Consider the following 18,702-nt stretch of genomic DNA (forward strand, 5'->3'; position numbering starts at 1 on the left):
ATAGCACTAGTCATTTTTTGTAATAGTTGCAGCATGAGACCCATAATGAAAGTATTTTTATAGCACTATTTCCAAATTTCACAGCGTTACTGTACACAGTAACAGCTCAGACAAGCATAAAACATTTTTCTTGGTATTTCCCAATGTCTTTTATAACAAGGAACAAATAAATGTACTGTGGGTATCTTTCTCCCCACTACCATAGAAGGCAACCATTTGAATCATTGAACAAACCCCAGTTTCACAGAATATCAGGGATGGAAGGGACCTCAGGAAGTCATCTAGTCCAATCCCCTGCTCAGAACTGGACAAATCCCTAGACAGATTTTTGCCCCAGATCCCTAAATGGCCCCCTTGAGAATTGAGCTCATAACCCTGGATTTAGCAGGCCAATGCTCAAACCACTGAGCTATCCCTCCCCCATGTGATTAGTGACATAGCGCTTTACCCCAGGCAGTAATGATGACTCAATTGCAAGTGGACTCAATTGCAAATATCACGTAAGGTCTTATTTCATAATCAGAGATAGTGAGAAGGCCTGGATCTTTTTCTGCTTTTGTTTTTCCAAGTAAGATCTATTTCAATATTTTGTTAAAATTTATTCAACATGTTGCTAAGTATATCAGCATAAGAATGCAGGTGAAAAGCAAAATTCCTGCAAGTAGCTCTTCCTTTTACCTCCTCCACCCCAAACACCTTTCATGTTGCATGAGGAGTCTTTGCATGAAAGCTTTTGAAATGCAACAACTTTTCCTACTAGGCTGTTTCCCTTGTGCCCCCCAAACCACTCAATCCTTTGAAAATTATCATCCATTCAGCATTTAGAAGATAGCTCTGAGTGCAGCCCCATGTGTTCCAGATTTTTAACATAGATTATGTGGTTTCAAGAACTCACCAACACCTTTTATGCACATGGGGTCATTGATTTCAATGGACTTTGGGATAGATAGGCTTGCATTGATTTTTGCGACTATTTAATGTTCTCCTGTGTGAAAAAAGACTCTAGGTTAAACCTCAGTCCCCTTGAAGTCAATGGTCAAGCTCTAATTGACTTCAGTGGTTGTCAGGATTTCACCTTATCGGTATAAGTAGTTGGAAACTGCATTAGGGTTTATGCTCAGAAGTCTACAGTGTATTAGGCTGTAATTTGGCCAGCACACCATCCATTCTGCCCAGCTGCCTCCATTCTCTACAGTAGACTCCAGCATGCATGAACAGTGAGTATGACTGTGATTGTCTATATGCCACATAAAAAAAACCCCAGCATTTCTTCTTGTATAGTTAGCGTCTCATTAATTGTCACTGTAATCCTAATGACTCATGCAAATGATAGCTCTGATGCCCACATTCTAAACCGAAACACTCAAGAACAAGGCGTTTCATACTGTAATGTATGTTCTGTCCTTTGTTTACAATACCCAGTATGATCCGCCACAAAGAGAGAAACCCACAGCTCCTATTTGAAATGAACACATAAAGAGCACTTGCCTCAACTCCTCCTGTACTGCCAATACACACCAGCGAAGTCAGACTCTCTCCTCATGAATCATGCATAGACTCTGCCAAGCATATAAAAATGATGGGGAAATGTGACTCATCTGTGTGACCCTGTTTTGATGGATAGAGCCTTACTGGCTTATGAGTGAATAAGGAAAACAAAACCACTTGCACTGATTTTATTTTAAGTTGTCAGTCTAAGAAAAAAAACTTTCAGACAGACAATATAGCACCAGGTATTTGTATATAGCCAGTATACAATATTTAAGGCTGACCCATTTTAATGATACGATCTATGATTATTTCATTCCCTTTCACTAATTGCGTAATGCCAGCTGAATGTCTTTGTTTCTCTTTGTCAGCTCATTTTCAGAAGCCTCCTAGACCAAGTGCCTGTAGTTCTGCTTACATGTGTCCTGCAGTTCATTCAAGCATAGTTTAGTAGATGGCTGCTCTTGCACACAGGACTAGACAAAATTCAGCGTTTGGGTATGTCTACACTAGGAGCTGGGGGTGTGATTGGGTGTGTCTACACTTGGAGCCGGGTGGAGCTTGTGGAGACATACTCGTGCTAGTTCTCATAAAAGCTAGCATGCTAAAAATACAATGTAGCCATGATGGCGTAAGTAACGGACTGGGCAAGCTAGCCACCCTGTGTACATGTCTATGGTCTCAGATGGGTATGCCCTGTCCTGCAGCCCATGCTGCCATGTATTTTCAGAGTGCTAGCTCAATGACAGCTAGCATGAGTATGTCTCCTTGAGCTGGAGGTCACACCCCCAGCTCCAAGTGTAGACATACCCTCTCAGTATAAGGCCTAATTCTTCTCTCACGTAAACAGGTATAAGTCAGGAGTAACTCAGGTTATGTCAATGGAGCTACACCATTGCAAATTTGTTGTAAGAAGAGAATCAAGCCCAATATCATTGACAAAAGGCTAATGAATCATACCCTGATACTCTACTAATACTGAACAACAAGTCTGCCATGATGTCTGGAGAGAAGCTGTGATAATATAAATCATATTATTACACAGATGAAACCGAGGTACTTGACCCTTCAAGTTTCTTAGCCTTGAGGGTTAAAGCCTAATTTTTAAAAAGCAACCTCTAATTTTGGAGCTTTGCTTTTCAGGTGTCCAAACTGAGAAACTTTGGATCTCATCATCAGTGGTTCCTGACACCCTCAGGGGAGGTCAACAGGGACAGTGAATGCTCAGAACATCTGGACAATTAGGCCAAAAACTTTAAGTATCTCAAATTGGGCCCTATCAATGGAGGCATCCAGAACCAATGAAAATGTGGGCATTCATGGTTTATCCTCTTACAGTTTGGCTTTGCCAAGTTACTTGTCTCTTTTACAGGACCTACATGCTCGGCTTTGACCCAAGACAGGGATCCTTGTTAATGTTGTGAGACTTTATTGTGTACCAGGCAGACAGAAGGGGGCTGTAAAGAGATTGAGATGGTCTGGTGCAGTGCAGCGACAAGCTGTTGCTCACGGTCAAAAATGTTCACTAACTACAATAACTGTACATGCTGACACTTTGGCTTATTAAATATTTAAATCCAGTGTCTCAGGGTTATTTTGTTTGTTCTTTGTTTTCTGTTTTTCCCCTCAATCATGAAGGAAGCCAATCACATAATTCTTCTGATAAATTACTCGCCTTATCTTTCCAATGAAAATACACCATGGATGAAATATTATAGTGCTTTGACACAAAGTGGAGCATGGAGGGGTTTTTTAGTTGGCTTTTCAAGGCATTTCAGACTTTACATCTAACATTTATTTTTTAGTGGCCCATACTACTACAAGTGCATGCCGTCACTAAGAAGGTTAGGTCATGTGTTGATTCTCAGATTCATCATTACCCGGGAAGACAGATGAATCTGAAAAACGTCAGAGTTGGGATTCTATTTAAATAAGCGTCCAACACGATGAGGTCCTAGTCTTTGATTGGGACCACTAGGTACAACCACAATACAAATAAATTCCTAATAGTAAATAGTTCCAACACATTCAAACTATTCAGACCTCTTAAATCTGCAGGACTAGGGAAGAAATCTCACAACAGTTATTATTATTAGTAGTAATAATAATTATTTATTTGTATCACCGAGGAGCCCCAGTCACGGACCAAGACACTATTGTGCTAGGTGCTGTACAAACATAGAACAAAAAGACTGTTGGTCCCTGCCACAATCTAAATATAAGACAAGAGACGACAGGATACAGACAGGGGAGCACAAGCTGGCAAGGATACCATATCAGTCAGCACGATAGTGGTCTGAGGAATATTTTAAAATGTGCTCACTACCAGAAATACTGTGAGAATGGTCTTTCTTTTGGCATTCCGGTACCTGTAATTTCAGCCCCGGCCAACAACAAAAAATGGAAGTAAAAGCAAAATATATCCAAACATTTCAGAACCTCATGAAAGCTTCAGACTGAGTTTGAAACTATAAATGGGGACATTTGAAGTGGAGGATGTCTTTGTTTTTTCCCAAACCGGTTCAGTCACCCTTAATCACCACCAATCTTCTGCCTATTTGAAACAAACACAAGGGGAAAATGGTAGCACATTACCATTTCCTATTATCAGTTTTAATAATGATAATGTGGGATTGTGCACCATTATCTCTTTATACAGCAATAAAATTTCACCCCCTCTCACAGTGACTTCAAGTGTTCGGAATGCACTGAGCATCACCAAGATGACAGCAGGAGGAGGAGGAGGATGCTTCTAAATAATATGTTACCTTGACTTCATCAGGCTTGTTTTGTCTGGCAAATGAATTATGTAAACCTTCTCCACCCGAAACTGTTTCAAGTCAATTAATTGTTGTAATTACTTAAGATTTCTTTTTAATGAATATGGCTCTCCGGGGATTAGATGATATCCTGTCATCTGTAGGCCTGATAAATGAAATGTGATTTGTGGCTTGCTGCACACTGAACCCTTGCACTTGAACAATGTCTCCCCTTCCTATGCTCATTAGACGTAGAAATGCCCTTGACGGAGTTCGGGATGTTTGTTATAGACCGTTCCTGATAAGATCGCATAGTAAGCAAATGAAACACTGCACTGCACTTATCCTTCTTCCTCTCCTTTACTTTGGATATGGGGGCCGCATTAACACATTGACAATTATTCAAGCCGAAGACATGACCCCAGTGAGGTTACGCATTGTAATTGCTACCAGCTTAGCTGCTCCATCTTTCATCGCCATTGGGTGCATTGAAATGTGAAGGATTAACAGTCACTTGGTGCTGAAGGAGGCCCGTGCTATAGAATGAGCTGAGCTGCTTTTACAACCTTCCCTCCCCCCACTCCGCTTTCCAATCAGCTTTGCCAGATTTGACAAGCGTGTTATATGTGCGCAGTACCTTATTTTTTTGTGCTCCTCAAGAAAAGGAGCTGGCTGGTGCTTGCAGATGGACACAATCAGAGACAGCATGACAAAGCCATGAAGCCTGCCTGAATTCCTACAAACAGTGTGACTACTTATAAGCCAATTTCAACTAACCTTTTTCCCCCGCCCCAGTTTCACATACTCAATATAATCTAATCACTGAGGCTCTGAAAATATAAAGCGGGTGGAATTTTCCATATTCAAATTCCATTGGCAAAGAGAGGATTATTGCTTTTACTGCGAGACCTTTACTGAACGCCATATGGATACATTAAACAACCAAATACAATAAGCTATATAGAACAAGGGATTGGCTGGAAAACAGGCCAAAATGCTGCCGTGTTGGGAAACCCTATATTACAAGCAAAAGCCACTTTGACCATTAGCCAGTCAAAAGAGAGGGACCGTCTCAAATATATTTAGACATCTGTAAAGCTAAACACATTTACACACACTAAGGCCCTTAGCCTGCCAGATGATGCATGCTAGCAGATCCTTGCACCCAGACAGAGATCCACTTAAGTCAGTGGAGTTTTATGTGATCACAGAAGTCCATCTGTCTTCATCTCGTTGCAGGATCAGGGCCTAAAACAACAATAGATTGTAAAACACTATGCTAATATAAAACACCACAACCACCACCGCATTCCATATGACTACCACACAAAGGAATAGCCAGCAATGTTGTTATAAAAATAGCTAAGAGCCCACACAAGAGCAGCACTGATATAGCAAAAACAAAGTTTTCACCCTAGTGCAATAAGCTAACATTCAGATTTGAAGCATCAAGGGATAGGAAGACATGAGAGGTGGGAGGATGAAGCAGGGAGGGTGATATTCCTGGATGGAAAGCGGAAGGCAGGCATCAGTGATTGGAAGGCATGGGAGATTTCACAGGAGAGATGGGAGTGAGAGGGAGGTATCAGGGGTGGAAAGAAATGACCAGTGGGCTGGCATAGAAGGGAGAGGCAGGAAAATTCCCATGAGGGAATTGCTTTGGCTCTTCAGATCAACACTGGTTTGAATGAAATAAGAACTAACCTAAAACCTTGCCTAAATTCTGAACCCATCTCTTTTAAAGGTTATGGGGGGGAAATGGTTAATTTCTTTCATCCAGGTTCTCTTGGATCTATACTTCCTGGTTCCAGATAGGACTGGAAGCGGGAGTACTGAAATACCATGAGAAGGGCTATTTTTGTGGCATCATGGGCCAAACTATCAACAGGTTGTTTTCATCAGCTTACTACACCAAAGATATTCAGATCATTTTGGATTAGATGAACCTATTATGTTCCCAGCACACACAGAGTTACAAATGAAACAAATGCACTTTCCGAAAGGGTGCAGCACAATACTACTATATTGTTTAGAAACCACACATCTATCAAATAACAACCAAATACGAAAAAAGATATAGCAGGCTGCTACCTAGAACAGCAAGACAACAATTCCACTCACCTTTCTCCAGACTGGCTCTTTTGCAGCCCGACTGCTGAAGACCCAGATCACATGCTTCTAGACAGAGTTCCCTAGCTTGCAGGAAGGAGTAGGAAACCCCAGAAAATTTAAAGTGATAGCTTACAATTTTAACAGTTCTCAATACCACAGAACTGTGCCTCTGAAGTGTTTGAGGTACATCCAGCGACAATCAACACACAGGTCCTGAAAGTGCTCAGTAAGGGCCTGATCCAAATCCTGCTGAAGTCAATGGAAAGTGTCCCATGGACTTCACAATGAATCAGACCCCAAAAGTACAACCAGCTCTTGAAGACAGAATGATGAGCGAATTCTATTTTAATCAATGGTCCAAGTTCTTCCAGATACAGCAATGGGATTACAGAAGTGGAGTGAGAGAAGAATATGGCCCAATAAGTCTTCCCTGAATTTCCTTAGATGATTGAATACCCTATAATGGACTAAATCATGTGTTTTCCTAGTGTTTCTTTGCTGCGGAAAGAAATAGTAGTTTTCTTACTCTGCATAGTAGCTGTGAAGGTATTTCACTTCCATTGTTACATAGTCTTAACCTTTCAAAGCTAAGATGAAACATTCATTTTTTCTACCCTCAGCAGCCTTCAGCAAGGTGTCCCCTGCTCTGGAACTTTTGGCAATCTGACAAAGGCTCCTTCCTACACGTCAGTTCTTGTTATCCACTTTATCTTCTTGACATATGACACACTTGTCAGATTGCATTCTTTTCAAAGTTCCCTGTGTTTGCCCATTCACAGGTGGGAGATTCTACAGCCCCATTTTAGCCGTTTTTTCTGGTGTTGCAGTTGCACCCTTTCTTGATGACTGGAAAGAGCATAGCCAAAAAGCCCTTTTTGCCACTTCTGGTTTGGCATTCTACACTGCAAACAGCAGCAACTTTTTGGATGCTTCATCAACTGGCCATAGTAGGTTTCATGCCCTCTTTGTGACAGAGGTATCCCTCCTAGCTACTGTAGTTAATCTGCTACTAAATTAGGACCTTGTCACATACGTCCCCTGCTTTCTAATGGAAGGGAGTTACTTCCCCATCACTCTCTCTGTTATGGGAGGTTTTAGGGCAATGACTCTCCTCACTCTCAGAGCAGTCATCTTGTATCCTCCTTGTAGTCTGGTTGGCTGGGACTCGTCCCCCTCTGGGGCGGCGGGGAGCCAGACCTTGCTGCTTTGATCAGGTGTGCTGGGGAATTAGCGTGGTCCTGCAGGAAACAGTCAGTATTAGCAGGCCCAGGCCCTGGGTCAGGGTGGGGCAACAAATAGTCACTAGTTCAGGCCCTCAGGTTGGGACTGAGCAAACAGTCAGTATTAGCAGGCCCAGGCCCTGGGTCAGGGCGGGCAGCAAACAGTCACTAGTAGGCCCAAGCCTCCAAAGGCCTGGGAGAGGGGGAGACTCCACCCACGAGTTGGGTGGCAGGGGGGATGCAGGCCCACCCACTCCACTGCGTCCCAGCCCGGGGCCTTAGCAGCAGCAGAAGACTTGCTGCTGTGTCAGTGGGGATCCTGGCCGCAACACACTGACATGGGCTCTGGCAGTGCTGCAGCCAGACTAGAGTCGGCTGCCCCCGGGCTACTTCCTTCCTCCCCCTCTAGAGGTATCTGAGTCACAGTGGTGTCCTCCGGGGGGGTCTAGTACCATGGGCTCCTCAGGATAGCTGGCGAGCGGTAGGCTTGGCAGCTCTTCTGGGTTTGGACTAGCTTCAGGTGGCATCTGGTCTGGCCAGTCCTCAGGTCGGCCGCCAATCGCCGCAAGTGTCTGGTCACTCCAGTGGCTGAAAGCCAAGTGAGCTCTGGGGGTGGGCTTTTATACTTCCTGTCCTGCGTCCTGACTGCTGAGAGGCAGGTGCAGGATTTGCTGGCTCTGCCCACTTTGGTGTACAGAGAGGCTCATCCCCCTTTGGGGCGGCAGGGAGCCAGACCACCTCGTTACACTCCTATAGCATCCATCAATTCTCCATCTGCAAAAATCACATATGGTCTCCCCCATCTTTCTATCTTCACCCCCAGGTCCTCACACCAAGGACAGCCCATTGAGTTATTCTCCCTGCTTCCACTCTTAGGAGCCTAAATACATTTCTCTCCCAAATGGCTTAGGCACTTTTTAAAATGGAATAAAGGCCTTGTCTTCACTAGAAAGGCCCTCCCAATGGAGATGCATCTGATACCAGCAACATAATTATTTACAATAGACATTCATGCTCAGGCTGCAGCCTGAGCTCTGGGACCCTGCAGTGTAGACATACCCTAAGTCACTTAGGCAATTTTGAATTTTTACCCAATCAATTTAAACTGTTACCAAATGCTATATTTTAACTAAACTAAAGCTAAATTGCTCTACAGTACAACCTAACAATATTGCGCATTGTATCTTAAAGAGTCAATTCAGCAACATTATTAAGCACATGTCTAACTTTGAACACATAGGTAGTCCCATTGACTTCAACTGACTTAAGTATTTTGGCTTGACCTGTGACTTCAATGGGACAGCTCACATGCCTATTGTTAGGTATGTGCTTAAGTAACTTGTTCAACTGAGGCCTGGAAGTCTTCCAAAGCCTTCACATTGACACTGCTACAATATTCCTATTATAATCGTCATCAATAGTATCATCCTTTTACAAAGCAAACAAAATTGGCAGAATCATAGTGCCTGAACCTGTAATCCTTACTCAGACAAAACTCCCATTACCCCGTAAGGACATGGCTGAAATTTAAAATGTGAAGGAATTAAAAACCCATACTTCCAAAAAAGTTAATTAAACAACCACATTAGTGAGAGAGAAGTACAATAAAAGCCTTTAAAAAGTGTTGTCTCCTTATGAAGCTGTTTCCAATCATAAAATAAAGGTTGTAATATTTGATTATACTAATAATAAATACAACACAGGCTTTCAGAAAGTGCCTATAGGCATATATTTTATACTATATAGTAAACATTTAAAACCATGTGTATCAATAATTAAAAGCAGGAAGAACCTCCCATTTATATTTGGTACGTTCTCCCTGTTATTTTATGCATGCTGAGCGTAATAATAACAATGCCTATCTCAGAGGTATTGTGGAGCTTAATTAATTGGTATTTATAAAGTGTTTTTGAGATCCTTAAATAAAAGATACTGTATACATGCAAAGTATGTGAAATCATCATTCTGTCCATTCTAAATCTTTCTTCGCCTCTTGCTCCCCTGCAACAAAATCCTATTTGAAAAATCATTGTTATTGAAATTGTGAAGTACAATCAATTTTTTGAATACATATAAATCGGTCATCTGTGACATACACTGTAACAATGAAAAATGAATCAGGATTACCCATAACAGGCATACTGTCTAATAATATTTGTACTTGACTTTCAAATCAAGTTTTAAAATATAATGTATTGCTAAAGCAGTGTAGCAATAACAATGTCTTCCTATTTAAAAAGAATCACATGCAAAAAATAATTCATTTCTATCTCTTTATTAGTGGCATGGTATATTATCTTTAATAGATTATCAAGATATGTTCTTCTGAAATAATTTAGTTCATCCTCATTCACACCCTGATCCAGGAAAGCACTTAAATATGTGATTACGTCCTTCCCTGGATCAGGGCCTCATTGAGGCAAATGTTGACTACTTTGCACAATATTGTAATTCACACACTTAAAGCTCCACGCAATCTGATGTTTTCCAAACAGCCAAATCATGGCCTTGGAACTGTCGCACTCCCCCACTGTAAACATGCTCCCACAGCTTCAGATAAAGAGGGGTAGTTATTTGAAAGCTGCCTCTACATTCCGTGTCTACTCAGATATACAAGGTTACAGGATAGAGTAGCAGTAAGCTTGCCTGGGCCTCTCTTCTCTGCTCCCATAGTACGTTGCTCAGAGCAGCAAGAGCAACACACAGCCCTCTGGTAAGTGGGGGAATGGAGAAAGAGCAAAGAGAGAGGGGAACAGCAGGAAAGATGGGGCGGGAAAAGAGCATGAAAAAGAGGAGATAGGAAAAAAGAACAGTGCGGGGAGGGGGTAAGTGACACCCCCCATCTCAAAATAAGAATGCACAGGAGAGACAGAGAAACTGATAAAAAGGAGAGAGATTGACAAATGTACCAAAATATTGTACAAGATGGGGCAGTGCAATGACTTTCAGGGTACCCAGATACCGAGAGTCACCCTATTGCCCTCTGCTCCCTAAAACCATCAGCCTTTCAGCCACTCAAGCATTCTCCTCTGGACTAGGCCAGCTCTGTCTTCACCTTGCAGATTAACAGTAGGTGCACCCCAGTTCCTCAGGCCCGCTGAATTATTTCCCTGTGATATCCAGACTCTGACACTGGCTACTCACACAAATCCCAGATCCTCTGCCCCCAAAGGTGCAATGTGCCCTACTAGTTTTACCTTTAATCACCACTCCTATAAAACCACACCGCATTTGTGAGCACATATAATAAAACAAAAGTAGGTTTATTAAAGAAACAATGGAGAGTTAACTAGGAAAAGAGACAGGGTGGTGGAAACTAACTTTACCAAACGGCACTGTACCCAAGTTAATGGCAAGCTGTGGGAAACACCACAAATTCAGTTCACAGGGTTTCTAGGACCATGTTCTTTGATTTCCCTCTGTTTGAGTTTGCATGTCTTTAGTTTCGCTTTGGGTTTCAGCTGGGTCAACATAAAAGCAATCTCTTATTTTAGGGCTTGATGCACAGCCCACTGAAGTCAGTGGAAAGACTCTTAATCTGTGTCTTTGCTAAGAAAAGAGCTGAGTTCTTAACTAAAGGTAAAATCTTAGCAGGTCCTAGAGGTAAAATGCTTGAGTTAACATGTTGAGGTAAACCTTAGGATCCTGTATCAGAGGGGTAGCCGTGTTAGTCTGGTTCTGTAAAAGCAGCAAAGAATCCTGTGGCACCTTATAGACTAACAGACGTTTTGCAGCATGAGCTTTCGTGGGTGAATACCCACTTCTTCGGATCCGAAGAAGTGGGTATTCACCCACGAAAGCTCATGCTGCAAAACGTCTGTTAGTCTATAAGGTGCCACAGGATTCTTTCTTAGGATCCTGCATAGCCTTTAACTCAACATGTTAACCTGTGTGACAACTACAAACTGCTTTCTCTTCTCTAGGATTTTACCTCACTTTAGCTAACTACAGTTAAGAACACAGCGGGTTTTTTCCCTAGTGAAGATAAGGCTCCATTGTCTTCAGTGGGCTTTGAATCAGGCCCTAAAATATGAACTCTTCTAGTCAGGGACTGTGCCTTCTTCTAAGTTTCAAAGCTTCTAGCACATTGTGGATACCGCAATAAATAATCAATCAATCATCATTATTATTATTATTTAACAGGGATAATTTGACTTGAAAATATACTGGCCACTGTATTCTACTGGTAAAAATATAGGATCTTCACTTGTACTGATGGAGGGGAGCTAGAACAGGGAAAAGGGCAAGGAGCATAGAAAGGGAGGGCAGGGTTTCTACAGCATGTTTTGCCCTTTCCCCAAGATTATAAAAGCTCTTCAGTCAGGACACAGCAGGGATAGAATATTGGGTGTGCATATAGGGCTGGAGTAGATTCAACCAGCAAAGCAATTGTATGTGATGTCCTTTTTTCTGTACCTTAGGAATTTCTGAACAGACAAATAATGAGAATGCAGAGACCTAGATCAGTGATTCACAACCTATTTTAAGTGGTGAACCAGATTCAATAGACTAGCAGCTGTGTGCCACCTGTGACACCGAGACTGCTTGGCAAACAGTCCCCTGTTCTTTGCAAACAACTCTCATCTCAGAACTGACAAGATTGTTTCAGTATAACACAGGATGAGCAAAGTCACTCTGTATCGTTTCGCTGAGGAGACATCTTGGAGATGTTCTCATGAAAAATTGGATCCTGTTTCCTGTGAAGCCAGCTCTGCAACAGGTTGAAGTTTGGGGGGAAACTTCATTAGCTAGGAAAGGTAACCATTAATAAGTAAACTCAAGTTCACGTTTTATGATTTTGTTTTGTATTGTAACCATTTGTTCTTTAGCAGGTCAGTGCTCAAACCACTGAGCTATCCCTCCCCCTTAAGCATTGACCTGCTAAACCCAGGGTTGTGAGTTCAATCCTTGAGGGGGCCATTTAGGGATCTGGGGCAAAAATCTGTCTGGGAATTGGTCCTGCTTTGAGCAGGGGTTTGAACTAGATGACTTTCTGAGGTCCCTTCCAACCCTGATATTCTATGATAAAATAATTTGTTCTTTGTCACTTTTATTAATCATTTTCTAATGCTTAGGTGCAGGAGAAAAAAAATCCTTACTCCTGAACTTTTTATCTTAAATATGTTAAAAAATTACAATGCTATATTATTACAGGTTGACTGGAATCCTGTGTATGGTTGGAGCAATCTGATTGACTAACATAGTGGGTGAATATTTTGCTAAAAATGTTTGGTATGTGTCATGAATCACAATAAAATAAAACAAATAAAACTCACCAACAGGGATTTTTAAGTAACATCTTTTGGGCCTGATCGAAAGCCCATTGAAGATATTCTATTGAATCAGGATTAGGCTCAGGTCCTTGCTGCATCAATATGCAGGGTATGCCCTTAGAATTAACAACCCTAACTCATTCCAGACAGTCATTTAAACCACTAGGAAATATTAATAATAAACGGTGTTATTAGGCTAAATCCTTCAAATGGCACCTGAGTCTCTCACAAGACATTTATTGCAGGATCAGGGTATAACAGCCAGATTCTTAAAGGAATTTAGGCACCTGAAGATGAAAGAGGTGCCCAGTGAGATTTTCAAAAGCTCCTTACTCCCATTGATTAAACTGATAAATCAACAAGGGTTAAGTACGTAGGGGCTTTTGAAAATCCCATTAGGAACCTATCAGCATCTTTAGGTGCCTAAATACCTTTGAAAATGTGTCCCTAGCTCACCAACCACTAATTAAGGCGGCAATGCACAATACCTCAGTGAACATATTTCCTTTTAAACATTGGGGAGAAGGGAAATAACCGAAAAAACAAAACCCAAGCAAACAAATCCAGCTTTGCAATTAATCAATCACAATTAAAGTGAAATATTAGATATTATCAGGATGAATCTAGATGTGAGTTACAATTACTGTAATTCAAGCACAGCACAGGCAGACAGATCCTCAGCTGGTGCAAATTTATAGCAACTGAGGATCTGGAAGGAATTTCTGATAGAGAGTTTACATATTTGTTTAAATCATAACTGAAATGACTGCACATGCATAGCAAGTTATTTTTAAACATCATTATTTCATAAGGGCAGGATGATTTTGAGGAATTAGCAGGGAGTATGGATGTCTGATTGTAATACAGTATTGTCAACCCCAAGGGCTGAAAAATCATGATATTGCCTTAAAGTTATGAGATTTAAAAAAAAATAATAATAATCCATTGGCAGTTTTTTATTTGTTTTGTGTGTTTCAAGCCTTTAGGTCACACTAAAGTCACATTTTCAGGCTTGTATCTGTGACTATGAGGTCTAGAAATGTCTTCTTTTTTAAAAAAAGAAAGAAAGCTGAGAGTCTCACAAAATCATTTGACTCCAGGAGCTGAAGCTTGAAGTAAAGCATGAAATATTGTGATAAAAATCATGAGATACTGCACACACTCACACACACACTAACCTTGGTACTGAAGGAAAGACAAAAAATATTTGGCAAAAATATGCAATTTTTCCTAGTATAATCAGCATGTAAATTTTTTCATACAGTTCTACCGAGCAGAAAATCTCCAAGAGGGAAATAAATAGTTTATGAAGTATGGACTTTGTGAGGAATACATATATAAAACAGAGAGACAATCTTTAAACTTTACAGTTTTACACCTTCCTCAAGAAAAAGAGAAAACGAGAGAGATGTATTACCTAAACATGCCCTTTAAGAATTTCTTTGTGCTTCTGAGTTCTTTCTCATCACTGCAAGACCTCTGCTAGGTGTGAAGCCATAAGCATATGAATGCTTGTCATGCAGGTGTATTTCCTATACCTGCCACACTGTGAACCCACCAGGTCTCTGGCCCTGAGGAGAAGTTCTCTTTCCTTGCAGCAAGATTATGTTTTAAAAAGCTGACTTTTAAACCTCTTACTGAATTTTTTAATGGATTAAATTCATCATGTCACCAGCTGCTGTGCAGCTAATAGAGCCATAAAACACTGTATTAAAGGATTACCCATGCAAAATTTCCTCTTGTGCTAATGTGAATTTTAATACTTTTAACATTTAGTTGAGATGGGAATGTCCAAGAACAGCTTGTTCAATAGGTTGTTCTATAAAATTAAGTTCCTCGGCTCATCACAAATGCCAGGACTCCATTAAGTTAAAATTTTACAGAGAGGCTAAGATGATTCACTGTATAGCATTTGCAGGGAGGAAGGCAACATCTGCTTCTCCATTAATGCAATAAAAAGAAGAAGCAAAACACACATAAGTATCATAACTTTAGGGGAACTGGGCTGAACAGATGAGAGTGCTAGCTCCAAATTAGTTGAAGGTCAGTTTACACCATTTTGTACATTGGGGATAATAATGATGTCAATATGAAATCTTATTCCCTGAAATGCAGATTACAAATTCAGGACTTATTTCCCCTCTCGCTTATACTAGTGTAAAGTCAGGAGTTACTCCTCTGAATCAAATGATTTTATATTGGTGTCTAAAACAGAGAAGAATCATGCCTTCAAAATGGAGACACCTTCAGATTCATTAATATTTATAAGCAACAATTTACATTTATAATTTGTGTATGTGAAATCATATTCTTATAAACAAAACATAGTGGGCTAAATTCTGTCTTTGCATCTGTCTCGTTTGCTGGAGCCAGGACTATAGTGACCAAATGGAGGTTGCCTTCTCAGAGTGGTTCATGGTGACTGGGAACAGAGTGTCTTATAGGGTACATCTACACTGCAATAAAAAACCTTTCATGGCTCGGGCTGTGGGGCTAAAAATTGCTGTGTAGACTTTCAGGCCCGGCATGGGAGCCCAAGCTCTGAGACCCACCCACTTTGACAGGTTTCAGAGCCTAAACATCTACACTGCCATTTTTAGCCCTGCAGCCCAACGCCTACAAACCTGAGTCGGCTGACCTGGGCCAGCTGCGGCCATGCCACAGGTCTTTTATTGCAGTGTAGACATACCTATAGTGTCTTACGGTGCACTTAATACTGCCTCTGCAGATGGGATCTGGGTGAGTTACCTCCAGTGCCTACTACCAGGCATCTTACCTATATTGGCTTAAGCATGAAGATCACATATAGAATATGCAAGGATGTCTTTAACCAGGCATGATCCTTGCATGGGACAGTCTTTTTATTCTATGCCTGTACAACATCCAGCACAATGGAGTTCTGGTCCATTATGGGGGCTCCTAAGCATTACAGTAATACAAATAAATACTAAAACATATTATTATTATTATACCTTGCATTAAACCTTATATAACAGATCCTTGCATAGACTCCTTGTCCCTACCACACGCATGCAGGACAAGCCAGAATTTAGCGTAGTGCAGAGGTTTTCAAACGATGGGGTGCATTCGGGAGGCGAACAGCTCCGTGAGGTGGGACTTGGGGAGGGAGCGCCACATCCGCACCCTGACTCACCTCATCAGGCTACCCAGCCTGTGAGTCAGTGTCAACATCTGCTGCTGCCATTCCAATTTCTGCTCCTGGCAGCCTCTGTGCTGAGCACTGGCTCCATCCCCAGAGACCATAACATGTGCCTTCCCCCACCCTGAAAACATGACGGGGAAGGGGCAGGTATTGTGCCTACTTTTGTCAAAGGTGGAGGGGTACAACCAAAAATTATAACTCAAAGGGGAGGCTTAGCTTAAAAAGTTTGAAAACTGTGGGCACAGTGTGTATGAGTAATCAATTAATGGCACATTAAACCTACCAAAGCGCCCCCAGGCATTATGTCCCATACCACATTACACAGCACTGAAATCTTTAGGAGTGCAGGCTGTCCTATGGACCCAATATCACACTATGGGGAGGGGATGGTACATAAACAAAGACAAATCACTCTAACTTTCAGAATAACTATGTGAAAGTCAGTTTTGCCCCATGGGCAGCAAATCTAAGTCCCAATCATTCCCAACCATCAGGACATTAATAGTGACACGATCCTGCAAATCTTACTCAAGTGACTATTCCTCACTCATGCAAACTGTCCTGTTGAAGTCAAGAGATGATTTGCATGAATAAGACTGCAGAACTTGACTGCCTATCCACCCATCGTTTTTAAGGAGTTTGAGGATAGCACACTGCCAGTCAATCTTAAACATAAAATCATTTGACAATTTCCTCAATGGGTGATTTTCACAGGCACAAATGGCCATTAAGGGCTTGATCCAAAGCACATTGAAGTCAATAGTAAGACTCCCACTGATTTCAACAGGCTTTCAATCAATCAGGCTCTCAGTGCCTAACTCCCATTGACTTTCAATGGGAGTTAGGTGTCTAATTGTCAGATGTGTCTTTCAAAATTTCCCATACATCAAAGCAATAATATTTCCAAATGAGGAAGACTTCTACAGTGGCAGACAGCACATAATGTTAAATTATTTGACAAAATTTTGGAACAAAATATTTAAAAAAACAGGTTCCTCCTGATGTTTCACTGTGAATAAAAAAGACAGTTATTTAAAATATAACACAAGAAGGTTTGGTGAGTTTTAATGGGAAAATTCTCAAGCTACTGTTCTTTGCCCCAACTGAATTTTCTCCACAGCTCCATATTTTGTTCTCCATGAGTATTACTGTTCTGAGAGCCTGTCATTTCTTATCAGAATGAGAAAGGCTAAAGAGATAATATTTCAATAACATACTGGCCTGATCATAAAATAACTCAATGGAAATGTGTAACTGCCTCAGGCAGCTCAGCAGGATAGTCCGCAGTCAGATGATTTCTATTCTGTTTTTTTTTTATGGTTACATTTTCTGTTGTATCAGACATCCCCTCAAGTCTTAGTTATGCTTTTATTCAAAAAGGAGCACCACAGTATAAAGACCTACAAAACTTATTATGATATATTACTGTAAAGAAATAAAAGTTGGTGCCACAGTAGCATATTGATAAGGACAGGCCTGCCACATTAATTGACCTTTTTCATCTCAACCACCAGGGCTGAGGCCTAAGCATCCTAGTTGCTAAGCAACCAGGTCACTGCTTTCGGGCCTTAGATGCACACCACCCTCCAAAAATGTGATCTTATGAAAGAAAGCAGATGTTTGGCAGAAGAAAGTATTTCTTTCTTTCTTTTATTTAGTTATTTATTTATTCCCCTTATGCAGGCAATGGAAATATAGTATCTCTGGAAGAAGGAGATTGGGGAAGCCAGGATATGAAGTTTTACTGATGTAGATAGATCAGTAAAACCGTAATGACTCCACAGAAGCAGCCCCTTGCTTGATGAGAACCCTGACAAGATGCTTTTGCTTTCTAAGTCATCAATGGAGGTGGCATGAAAAATGTATACAAAACACACACAAACAATATTGATTGATCCTGACTGGCGGATCCTGTTAGGGTGGGGGGTGCGGCAGGGATGCAAATGGTGCTGGTTTTGTACACAAGGTTTTTTACATTCTATCATAAACATTACTGCTCGGTGCTATGTTTAATGACAGGGCTTGAGGCAATACAACAGCTCCTAAAGGTCAGCTCAGATAGAAGTTTGTTCCTTCTCTCCTCAGTGTAAAGTACAGAAAAAGCCAACACTTCTTTTAAACTTTAATAAAGGCCATAGAACAAGAGTGTATGTCTCTGCTGGAAATCAGTTAACATCCCTATGCAATAGCTTTCGTACAGTCCATATATTCATTTCAGTTAGTCATATGGTTGAATCATAGGACTGGGACTCAGGATATCTACATTCTAGTCCCAGTTTTTCAGCAGACATGTGCTAGGACCTTGACCTTGGGCATATTACTGAGGCCTGGTCTATACCTAAAATGTAGGTCAACCTAGCTACATTGCTCAGGGCTGTGAAAAATTTCATACCCTGTGCAACATAGTTAGATCAACCTCAGTGTACATGCAGTTAGGTCAATGGAATAATTCTTCCGTCGACCTAGCTATTGCCTCTTGGAGAGGTGGATTACATACACTGATGGAAAAACACCTTCCATTGATGTAGGAAACGCCAACAGTATAGTGCTATAGTGGCAGAGCTGCACTGCAGTAGCTGTGCTGCTGTAACTGCTGTAGTGTAGACATACCCTGAGCCATTGTGTCTCAGTTCCCCATCTCTAAAATGGAGATAACCATATTTCCTTACCTCGCAGGCAAGTTGGGA

General features: G+C 41.2%; 1 long non-coding RNA gene across 1 annotated transcript in view; it reads right to left on the reverse strand.

Moving 5' to 3' along the window:
• Positions 1 to 1,487: 1,487 nt before the first annotated feature.
• The window catches only part of LOC123365272, a 151,106-nt gene continuing 133,891 nt past the window's right edge, over positions 1,488 to 18,702 (reverse strand). The window contains exon 3 of the long non-coding RNA XR_006577510.1: positions 1,488 to 1,559. This is a non-coding gene — a long non-coding RNA (uncharacterized LOC123365272). The remainder of the gene's footprint in view (positions 1,560 to 18,702) is intronic.

Source organism: Mauremys mutica, chromosome 2, assembly GCF_020497125.1.
Source record: "Mauremys mutica isolate MM-2020 ecotype Southern chromosome 2, ASM2049712v1, whole genome shotgun sequence".
Lineage (NCBI taxonomy): Eukaryota > Metazoa > Chordata > Testudines > Geoemydidae > Mauremys > Mauremys mutica.